At 40.1% G+C, this 12,634-nt stretch overlaps 1 protein-coding gene across 1 annotated transcript in view; it reads left to right on the forward strand.

The window, feature by feature from the left end:
* Positions 1-12,634, forward strand: part of LOC122982065 (adenylate cyclase type 6-like) — a 33,545-nt gene that overhangs the window by 4,794 nt on the left and 16,117 nt on the right. The window lies entirely within an intron of this gene.

A 12,634-nucleotide genomic window follows, 5' to 3' on the forward strand; every position in this document is an offset into this window, starting at 1 on the left:
CCTCTTTGATTTTCTCATAATGTACAATGTGTTTATGTTAATGAAAATGTATGCTCATCTTGTACTATTAATTTGTACTTAGAGATTATAAATCTACTCCTCCACAACAGAAGTAATGAACAACAATTTCCAAAAACAATTCAGCTGTTGATTATTTTCATGATGAATTGCATATTTGATTAGTCTATAATACGTGAGAAAATAGTGACAAGGCACATCTCAAATTCCCACAGCCTGAGATGATATCCTCTAATTGCTCATTTTTCCGACCAACAGTCCAAAACACCAGGCTGTTAAATTTACAGTGATATGAAACACAGAAAAGGAGCAAATCTTGGCTGGAAACAGCAAATGTTTGGCATTTTTCCTTGACATTTTTTTTTTTTGCACCCTTTTGATTTAACAACAGAGATTGCACAAGAGACTCGACAGTCACACATATGTCATGACACAGAAAAATCTAGAAAAGCCAAACAAGGAACAGCTATCATCTCTGGCAGTTACAAAGGTACATTAAACTTTAAAAATGTAATAATAATAATAATGATAAGATAATAATGAAAAAGAAAAAGGGGTGGAGGGTGGGGGGGTCTCCAGATGGTTGATTTTCGGGTTATAAGGTCAAGAGGCAGATGACAGAATGGGGGTGAAGAGAGGAAAAGTGGGAAATAAATGGTTAATAACCTCAACTATTTTAAAAATTCTCTGTTGATCTACTATCAACTAATACGTTTCAGCACCAATCGTTTAAAATGTTGTTTTCTAACTACTTTTGGCCAGGCTTGTTATTTTCACATTTGCTTAGTTGCCATTAGCTTTATTGTTCACTTATGGTGTATGTTTTCTACACTTATCTTGCCATTTAATTGGTGCCATAGAGCCATAAAGAGCTGCGTACTGTAAAAATGATTTCATCTGTACAGGTTTCAATGGAGAATTTTCCCATGATGATCTAAATGCTGTTGCAGAGTCTTTTACTCCCTCACAAGAATAAAATAATCATCTCACAAACTTAGTTTTTTTCTGTATCAAGAGGTCATATCAGTAACTCAGAAACACATATGGACTGAACTCTAGTCTATGTAGAGACATGTTATTGGTATTCTCTACCAACCAGCCTTATTAAGCAACCAGATGAATGTGGAGCCACTCTGAATAAGGCAATATTGACATAACTCTACTGGTCCAGTGAGCTTATGTGTTATGTGCCCATTCCCCAGACTAGACAGGATGACTACAGGCACATTGGTCTGTTGTCTCTATGTACTCTAATCCTGGTTGGTTGCATTGGTCTTCTGATGGACTGCTGCCCTGCCTAAGGGCCTGGACCCCCAACACGGTACGTTCCAGTTCCCTGAGTAATCAATGATGGGACATGGGCCTCGCACTGTTCTGCTAGAGGGTTGTGCTCTGTCTCTTGGGTTCATGGGCTTTTAATAGAGATGGAGGAAAGGACATCAGCTTTGCTTTGGGTTGTTTATTGCTGTTGTCAACCATGTCACACTCATCTGTACATTAATCTCTTTAAATAGAGAGAAAATTCTGGGTGAGTTTCTTTATTCTTCACCCTCAAGAAAACAATACAGTGTGTCACAGTCAGCTTTCAGTTTCAACAGGTGTCTCTCAGTCTGGCTTCAAGCTACTTGTAGTTTTCTGAATACAGAAGGACTCCATTCAGTCTGTCACACCCTCTATATCACGCACATAAGCTCACAAAAACTTTGTGGCTCCTGGCGTCACATGGCCAGACTCCCTGATCTGGGAAAGCTGGTTTCTTCTACTGGGACCTCATCATCCTCCAACTTTCTCTGTGTCCCAGCCTTGTTTTTCCCTTATTTGTATTTTCCCTGCGGAGATGTTCACGCAGGATCAGAGCTGAGAAGATGTGAGACCGATGACGGCAAGAACAAAAGGGTTCTTTGTGAGGGACCTCCACGATGAAGCAGGAGGGGCAGGGGGGGGATGTTGAGGTTACGGCGGTGACAAGGGGGCGACCGCAGATGGAGAGTGTGAAATAATGCAGGGCTGACGCACCCAACTGTAAAAGGGCTGCCAGTCTCTTCTCTCTTTTTTTTCCTCCTCCACTTTTCTCTCTCTTTTCCTCTGAGTCATAATTCCATTTTCACAATATCCCCCTCAGATGGAGTGTCCTTTTATTTCACAGCGGGCTGAGATTGAGCTCACGCAACTCGTGGGGATTGTTTCCATAGATCTCCATGTTTCATCGCTCTGCTCTGAAGGGCCTCCTCAGACAGCTGCACTGAGATGAAGGTGTAACTGCTTTCAGGAAGAGGCAAGTTACATTGCTGCTGTTCACTTGAAGTGTCTCTACTGTTCTACAGGCTCAGGGTTCAGAGGGACCTCATTTATTCTTACAGGTGGTGTCTGCTGTCTAGATTTCAATGATGACAATGTGAAAGATTTTCACTAAGACAGAATTAGATGGTTCTCAGTTTTTCATTGTTATCTGGCAAGGCTTAAAATGCATTTGCTTGGGATATTGCAAGTAGGCTGTACAAGAGATTATGGATAAGTGTTGTCTTTCACAGAGAAAATCAACATGAACCACTACTTGCTGGTCTGTCATTGGTTCATCATTGGTTCAGACTGGAAAAAACATGGCAGCTGTTCTTAAAACATGCAAGTCTTTCAAAATGATTTCTCCCAAGCTGTTTTCTGAATTACACTAATAGAAGTGTAACAGTTAAAAATGCTGTGTTGGTGGATACGTAGCCCTACATCGAAGTTTGTTTCATGACAGTAGAAGTATGACATAAAGATTATGTATTTGGACATTCAGTCACAATACAGGGTGCTAAAAGTACAGCTGAGCTTGTGAAAACATGTGTATAATGCCTCCAGATGGAGCTTATCTTGATGTCATGTTATCTCAGATTGATTTTGCGACGTGGAGTGTGAACGATGATGACATTTATCACGCAGGGAGGGTCAAATGAAAGACGCTATCCAGTTGCATTATGGGAAATTTCAGATCCAGTGTTTTAATCTGTCCTCACAAGTCCCCCAACTTTACGTGCAATACTAAATCACTTGAGTATTCAAAGACTACGAAATATGTATAATATATTCTTTTATTACCTTTTGATTTTTTATGTTAAATTCTATTGTCTTTTAATGAGTACATTATGATACACAATATTGCCTATAAGTAAAAATATATTTTTTAAAATGACATAAAAGTTTAGGGTCAAAACTAATAGAATCGTTTCATGAATAAACTACAGTTGATTTGTTAATAATCATTTTAATATTTATTCTTCACCCTTCAACGTTAAAAGAAGGCTTTCATTCCAACCTTAAAACAAAAAACACTTTTTTAGAGCGGTGGTGTGCACAATACTACACATTAACATTAAAATCTATGATGCTGATAACCACCAAGTAAGCTTAACCAGCTAACATTAAAGATATGTTATTAACAAGAGTGCTGGTTGAGTAAATTGTTTGTTTGTTTTTTTTAATCATTATATAACTTTCTGTCATTCAAGCAATTTCATGAATTTGGAAAATCAGTATGGATATTACATTGTGTTTAAGTTGCTCTGGTGGTGCTGCTTGGCTAGAGAAGGGTCAATTCATTGTTTCCTCGTCTTCACTTCTGCTTACTGGGATTTTGCATGCTTCATCCTTTTAACTGCATTTGGTTTAAAAAGGCTGCCGCAGGCCGCTCTGACAGCTGATGTTGTTGTGGAAGCAGTTTTACTTCCAAGTCGTGACAGTTGGCTGATGACCAGCAGCATTTTGATTGGAAGAAACTACCAAATTCCTATTATCTTTTGATGACGTAAATGTTTTTATGACATTTCTGCTTGTTAGGAACACTGAGTGTTCTAATGTTGAATTGTCACTCTAGCACATGAATGCACCACACAGGGCCAGCGGTACATAGCATTTTGAATTCCTTTAGCCTCATGGGTTCTTGTTTGTAGCCTTTAGTTTAAGCACGCAGTAATCCTAATGGAGCATCTTTTATCACCCAGTGCATTCTCATTATGTTGGCTGGGAGGTAGAGTACACAATCAAGTCTTATTTTAGAGATGTATCCAAACTTCAAATCTAAAACAGTCCTAAGTGGAAAACGCACCATTGTGCTGGGCGACATTGGACCTGGTCACCTGTTATAATTTCACCTCGTGGCGCCACGCACTCAGACTGTGGCTGGAAGTCAAGCCAATGCTCGCACACACACACACACACACATACAGAAACAAACACGCATCACATGGTCCAAAACAGATTCATTTGGCACTCTGAGTGCTTCCCTGTGAGAGACCACCTGTCCCTCGTGATTTTGTTATGTCACTCTCTCTTGTGGGTAAAGGAGACAACAAGTAACTTTTACATGATTGGCATTCGGTGCAGAGACATTTTGCTTTGATATACAGTATGTATTTCTATAACTTAGGTATGAACAGCTGTGCTCCCATACGCCTATATGTCTTAAGTGGGATTATATGACTTACTGTACCATTGTTTAGTTCTATGAATTTATAAGCAGCCAGCGTGCAAGATGTCATACATGGATTAACCAGGAACCAAACAGAAGTAGTTCTTTTGTGTGTAGCAGGATATATTTGGATAACCAAATCCCAGATGGAGTCCTCTAAAGAGGACCTATTGACAGGCAGGTCAAGAAGAGAGCGAAGTCTCAAAGGTACATCTAGTCTGTGCTTTTGTTATTGTGTGCTGTTCCGGCACTAGAGGAAAAACCTGTTCCTTTTGCAGATTGTTATGGGGTCAACGAATGTGGAACTAGTGGAAACATACTGATCCCTCTGCTTAACACTGGTGAAAAAGATACCAATCAATGAAATGTCACAGGCATGACAGAGCCGTGCATAATGCATTTAGGGCAGAACATAAGTGTTGCGTAACAAAAACCTGACAGCAACTAATCAGGCTACCTTCACCTTTATGCAATTATTTATGATGTTTGCCTGGAAAGTATAACAACAGCTGTGTCTGATACTCACATGTACTACAGGCTTCTGCTCTCTGTCTCTAAAGTTGTAAAGTTTGTTAACTGAATCAGAGTTCACAGTGGTTAATATTTAAGGTTGGGTATCAGTTAATGTTTCATCAATTTTATCATTTTTTTTTATACTATACACAGTTCTTTACCTGAGTTTTGGCACTGATACCAATACAACTTTTTTTATGCTTTAGTTTGAGGAATAGAAACAAAACTTTTATTGCATCTCTTTAGCATCAGCAGTAATAAAGAATGTTGCCTAAACACTAAAACAGCCTAAAATTAGCTGCATTACATTAAATAAGATTAACTCAGTGATTATGTGTGCCAACTTTTAATACTTTACACTCTTCGATACTTGATACTTGCCACTGACACTTTTTGGTTAGTGCTCCGTAAGTATTGAAGTTTGAAACTCAGCCCTAGTTATATTGAGTGACTCTGGTGTCCAGTACACACGTTATGTACACCCACAAACACAGGCCAAGAGAAGTGGAGTGTGTGATCTGTATCTGTCTGTGTGGATCAGTGTAGCTCTCTTGGATGCTATCAAATGGTGAGAACCTGCCGTCAGGTACTGTGGGTGCCAAACAATGCACTGGCTCAAATAATAGAACCCCCCTTTACTTCCAACCTTACCCCCTTGAGAGAGCTTGTGACTCATCCACTTATTGTATTACAACCAGAGGCAATGATACAAACCCGGATAGCTTCCACCACTATGGGTGGGAGCAATTAGAATCAGCGATAAGCGAAATATTGCTCTTAAAATACAGCCAACGATAAGGGAAATAATAGCTGAGCTAATAATAGCGTGTGTGAGTCGGGGATGAGGAAGCGCTGGTTTCTAATAACAGCTCATGGTTTACTAACAACTTGGCTCTCCACAAAAGTAAATACAGGGATTTAAGGCTGAACTGCCATGGCAGACAGCCAACAGATATATATTAGGAATCCATTAGCAGTGTTAAATGTTGATCTGTGTGGCATGCACCTCCCCAGGCTTTTAAGGGCAGTTTTACTCTGGATCCTGTTGAGCATTGTGTACCCTGTCCTTAGTGCTGGTGACAGGAAAGTGAATGGGTCTCTGTCAAAGGTCACCGTCACACTAGCCAACTGTCTTGTTATCCTGCTATCCCAGTTACAATTACACTGTTAATACAGCAACAACATATGTCAAGCCAGCCTGAGAAAGCATTAGTTAAGCAAAGCAAAACATGTTCGCTAACAGGGAACACCTTCCTGCTGTTGAAATGCACACCACTGTACACAGCCCATGTCTTTATTGTCATAGACCCTCTTAAACCTGCTCCGCCTATTCAACTTTCATCTGATCAGCCCACTAAATGGAAAGAGCAGATCCTCCTGATGATTTTCTCTAGCCAGTGTAGACAGTTTATGTGGTTAGCTAAGAAGTTAAAAGCACAGTGCCTCGATGTCTCACTGCATGTCTTTTTCACATTTTCAATGAATGATGTCAGATACAATAACAAGACCCTGGTCCCATGATGTAATTTCACACACTCAGGGTTAATCTAAGCTGCGCAGTGTGTAAAGCTCCAAAAGCGTATCATTTCATGCCTTAATTTATTATGCGCCCTCCCTTCACATTAAAAATAAAATCTTTACCTTTTAAGGTGGCAGAAAGACAGTTCTGTTTTCTTTGTTTGGAAAGATGTGTCATGTTGTAAAGAAAAGTCGTAGCTGCTAGACTCTACTGTACATTTGTCGTTCAATATGTCTGAATCACATTTCCAAGAGTCTTTGTTTCAGTATTTATAGCTTTTAAGGGCTGAGCAGAGCTGATCAAGACATCATAAATAACACCAAGACATATGTACACAGAAAACTAAGACATATATGTACAGTAGCAGTTCAGCCTGTCGTCTAACTATATGTTGAAACTCAACACAGTGCCTTTATTCCTGTGAAGCACTGCTGATATATGAGGCTTCACAAACATGTCACATGTGACGTTTCCTGAAGTTGGCCCCGCAGGCGGATGTGTTATATGCATGAGTTCAGTATCAGCTCATCCTCGACTGAGCAAGTCATGGAAGACCGAGTCAGAACATTAGCTGATGCAGTTACCAAACTGCTCTCGTGTTGCTGCTGTTTAAACTATAACCTGTTGTTCTTGTCCCAGTATTGATCTGTATGCTTTGTAGTAAAAGTCAATATTGTGTATGGTTGAGGAGATAGAACAGGAAAGGACAGTGCTTGAAACTGTGAGCAGAGGTGCTTTGTAGTGAATGCTTATATAACCAGACAGTGAAACTAAACTCTTGTATGTTTTTATTGGAGCTCTGGCATCTGGCCTCATTTGATGTAGTTTAATGCTGCCTCTCTTAATCCTGTTACTCACTATTAAAAGACATTCTGGCTAGAAGAAAAGAAAACTTCTATAGTGCTAAACAAATGTTAGTCTGCAGTTCCTGGATTTTAGATTAGTTAACATTAGTTACTGAAGGCCATTGTTTGATTCTGGAGTTATCTCTTAAAGTTTGTGTTACATTGGTCTCTGTCAAAGTGAAATGGTGGCCTTGGATTCACATTGTGCTTAAAAGGAGATGGAGGCAATAGCAGCAGAATTAGGAATTCCTGGAAGTTTAGCTCACAGTCACACAGCTCAAGGCCTGGACTCCCTCACACAGCTTGAATCAGTGAGAGGGGCCAACAGAGGAATGAATGGGTCTGGTTGGTTGGTTGGTTAGGCTAATTAACCAAATCTTGTGTTCTTGCAGCCGCCGTGCAGTAATTGCAGCTGTGCCTGTGAGGGTGTGAGCGGGCAGGAAGTGGAGGGTTAGTGAGGACACAGCTGGGAAGAGAGTTGTTTCCAGCCCTGCCCACTCCCCCCTCCCCTCTGTCTGTCCAGCCAAACACTGACCCCGAACCACAGAGCAGTCAAGATCACTGACAAACAGACACAGGTGTACTCATCATTACAGCTTTCTATATAATGCTCATGTAATAAAAGGTGCATTAAATACTGCTTTTTTAAATTATATACTTTATTACCTGTAATAAAGTAATAATAAAGTAATCATGCCTGTAAAGTAATAATTCAAATGAGGAAATATGGAGGACCAAACACTGAACATAACTATAAATGAAATAAAAATGGAAACAGAGATAAATAAAATAAAGCTGAAACAATTAGTTAATTAATTGATTAGTCTTTACTGGTAGTTAATCTGAAACTATTCTCATTTTTCAAGCAAAAATGCAAACTTTTCTCTGAGCCAACATTGTTAAAGAGTTGGATCTGCTGGGGTTTTTTTGTGTCTTATGAAAGTACATTGAATATATTTGGCTTTGAACTGTTGCCAGACAATATGAGCTATTTAAAGATGTCACTTTGGGCTCTGGGAAATTATGATGAACAGTTTTCACTATTTTTCCCTCATTTCTGACATTTACTATACCATACAATTCATCATTAATGGAAATAATTGTTATTTCCAGCTCTAAAGTAAAAACAGAATGGATTTTAGGTAAAGCAGCAGCAGTGGTTAAAGCAAAGTGTGTTAAAGTCTTGATAACTGCACATTAATTACATGTGAGACTATTCTGTGGCTGTTTCACAGAGACAGGAAATGTTGGGAGAGGGAAGAGGCACAAATGATAAATGTCCTAGAACAGACCTAAACCCAGGACACCACATGGTGCAATTCAGCCAAGTGAGCCATAAGAAAGTAATAAGACAGTTAAACCCTACTGCTTTGTTTTCGGCAACAGTCTCATTCAAGGCTCTCAAATGACAGCTACAACAACAAAGACTCTTTTATGTCTGTGTCCAGTTTTGCCGGAAGTTGTTTCCCTCTATTCACTGTATTTTTTTTTCTCTAAGGCCAGTAAGTCCTTTGTTGTTTGTATGTTTATGTCTTCAGGCTCCACACATACATTCAGATAGAGTATCAGTGGAAAGTGGCAAAACCACAGCAATATTGTCCCAACAACTTATTTGAACTGCTGAACTTGAGCCAGTCAGGAATAAATTGAAGGCTGAGATTTTGAAGTAGAATGATAAACGAGTTTTACAATCGTTTGATTTTGGGGAAAAAAAATTGTTGGTCAAATTAGAAAAAATTGAGTGGGCAGTTTCAGCTGGCGGTTACAGTTTATTTAGCTTAGTAATTCCAGGATAGCTGGGAGAATGTTTATGCGCAAGTATTAATTCAGAATCTGTTTTTCTGACAGATGTGCAGCCTGGGTCCAGCTCTATTTAGCTTTGTGGAATTTGCTTCAGTGTTTCACAAAGATTACTTCGTGGCCTCACTGGTCGCCTGAGACCAATTTTGGTTTGGCCCAAGCCATGACGAAAACAGAGCTCTGATTCCAGATGGCAGAGACCCAAGATGGCAAAGACAGACACCCCCACCCCTCTGCAACATTTATCTTTATAAGGAATGGCTTCTTTCGTATGTCAGTAATTACACATTATATTAACCCCCGAGCTGATCTGAACTAGTGCAACAAAGTCTCATAGTATTGTCTATTTTTAACGCTCTGGTACCGCTTGTTATCTTTTCAGGCTATGACCAGTAGTCTGTGACTGAGCTTTGACGTTCATCTCTGTAAGACATTTAAAAAGCTCCAGATGCCTATCAAAGGTCATTCTCTGGAGAGTAGCCCCCTTGTCAACAGCAGCGTCCCCAGAGCCTGCGAGTTGACTTATGGGATGTAGCACTCTGGCCTTTTAAACTCTGGCTTTAGTTGAACTCAGGGTTGGTGGGATAGCTGAACTTATCTTTCATTGCAACCCTTTTCAAATACTCCCGGATAAATCCAAACATTGATTACCTGGACAATGGTTGTATTCAATAAGAGACGGTATGTCGTATCTGTGGTTATCAGCTCTTAGTTTACCTGCTCTCGCTGTATTGTCACAGGAGTTAATATTAGTGATAAATTCATCTACATGTGACGATTTCAGCTCTGCTCACAGACGAGGCTTCTACAAGTTCCTTTGCTGAACATGCTTAAGAATAAACTTGTACAGTTACTACAGTAAATGTCATGATAACATCACAACTTCACAATACAACATATCAGTTGGTGTAAAAGTTTTGTCTGTGAATGAATGGATGATGACCTTGCTGTGAACACTGGATCTGTGCACGTGTACATTCCAGCGTGCTTGTGCATGAGGGAATTGTCCAGTAGGATATTATTAAAGACAGAATGGATTTGTGGTGTGTTTGCCTAGCCAAAATCTTTTCCATCCCTTCCTTCATTCGTTCTTTAAAATGCTATCCGCCTGCCTTACTTTATAAAGCACCTTGCTGGGAGCCGCACCTTATAAGCCAATGTTTGGACTCCTTTTAACTTCACCGCCAAGAGGTCCCTGCTTAAGTAAATGTCGAGGCAGACTCGCCTTTAAGAGCCAAAAGTCTGCCGGAAGAACAGTCAGGAGACAATCAGTGGAAGATACTCTAAAGTCCAGCTCAGTTGTTAAAAAGTGAGTGGCACGAAGAGCGAATGAAGAGAAGCTTCTTCTGCTCTCTGGGGAGTGTCAGAGTGGCCGTTGGTCTGGTCTGGATTTGCAAGTCTGGGTGATAAAAGTGCAGCATAGACACAACCAACTTCAGGATCAAAGAGTTGCCTGTCCAAAGGGAGTCACACACACATCCATAGCTTCGCACACAAGACTTATTCAAAAACTTCTGTGGATGCTTCTGCCTCTAATCTCCAGACCGTGTGGTGACTAAGCATACAAGTTGGCATTAACACAAGTTTTATTCATCATGTTTCCTCACATTCTGGTTTCACTTATTCAGAGCTATCAGGGCTTTTTCCAAAGCTTCAGTAGATGTTTTCCTTAAATTTGCATCACATTTGTAAATAAATGTTTATCCATGCTTTCGCTGCATTATTGTGTGTTTTCCCATTCAACAAAAATACACAAAATCTCAAAATGTGGGACGTCCTAAACTGCCTTTAAGCTCACTCTATGCTTCTAGCCAAACTATCAACATCAATTTGATAGAAATGTCTCTGCTTGGATCAAAATCTGAGTGAGCTCACATGGGAAGCTGAATTGAGTGCATTGCTGAGAAGCGCGGTCCTGGGAACTGCAGGTGGCCCTGTATCTCAGACTGGCCACTTAACTCAGTTATCTAGCTCACTCTGTTCAGAGCCATCTGTTTGGGATTAATGTGATCAGGTTATATCAGAGCCCTTCAAGACCAGAGTGTCAGGTCTCCATTGGTGGTCTATAGCATTACGATCTGGAAGCTAACGATTTAGGGACACAATAGGCTGATCGCTAATTGAGCAACGGTACTGCACAAATTCAATGCAGCACTTAGATAAAATTGCTCAGCCAGTCATGTAAAGAATACAAGTGGGTGTTCATTGTAGGTTGTTACACCTGATCTTCAGTAGCCTGATGTCTCACACATCTCCGCAGCTTTGATCTGAATCCTTGAAAGTTGACTGACAGTTGGCATCAAGCATTCCCTGTCATCCTGCATCAAGGAGTTCAGGAAAAAGTGCTTCTTGTTCTTTCCTGAAAACCTGTTTGAGCGAACCTGACTGCATATATATATATATATATATATATATATATATATATATATATATATATATATATATATATATATATATATATATATATATATATATATATATTCATATATATATATGTGTGTGTGTGTGTGTGTGTGTGTGTGTGTGTGTGTGTGTGTGTATACATACAGTATATCTCTCAGAAATAAAAAAGAAGATACTTTGGATGCACTGTTGTTAGTTCCTGAATAATGTTGTTGCTCTCTGCCTGTATCAGCTGCATCAGGGATTGGTATTCACCCAGTACATCAGAGGCATGTTTGCTTCTGCACCTGCGAGCCATCAGTGTGTTTATTTTTGCGTACTGCGGTGCTCCTAATCTAGTTTGGCCATTTGTTTTCAGGTGGAATAGGAAGTTACCAGAGACTCTGTCTCGGCATAAACAGAGTGGAATTTGCCTGCCACTGTCCTGTGGTAATGGTGTTGTGTTTCAAGCGCAGGTTGTTAGATTGCATCTGTCTTGTTGTGAAAACAAATGGCGAGTTCTCGTGTATACAGTGTAAACCTCATCTCAGGACCGTGGTAGAAAGAAAGCTTGCCATCACGCTACAAGTTTGAGGCTGTTCTTTCTTTTTATCAACAGCTTGCATTCTTTTTATGTCACCCATGTGTGGATACGTTAGCTGTTCAAATTTTCAAAGGACACGGCATGAAACTATGCAGTGTATGCATGTAAACAGATAATCATCCTCTATCTCCAGTTATGTATCTCTCTTCCATTGTATTTCTCACAAACACAAATACAAACATGCACACAAACACACACTGGTTTGACAACATACCAACCACGGCTCACAAATGCTGGTACTGGTGATGAGTTTTGTCATGTCTTCCAGTTTAGTCGTGATGTTGTTACTAAGACTGATTGAGTGTCTATGTGTACACTGTGCATGCATGTCTTTTTCTCATTACTGATGATATCATCTTCAGAGGAAACACTCTGTGCTCTGGTCATGGGTCAAGTGACTTTCCCAGGCTGGAGTGTGTGTCTGAGCATGGAGAAGACATGTGTGTGTGCGTGTGTGTGTGTATACACATGTGTGTGTGTGTTTCAGAGCGTAGGGAAAGTCC

The sequence above is a fragment of the Thunnus albacares genome, chromosome 5 (assembly GCF_914725855.1).
Source record: "Thunnus albacares chromosome 5, fThuAlb1.1, whole genome shotgun sequence".
NCBI lineage: Eukaryota > Metazoa > Chordata > Actinopteri > Scombriformes > Scombridae > Thunnus > Thunnus albacares.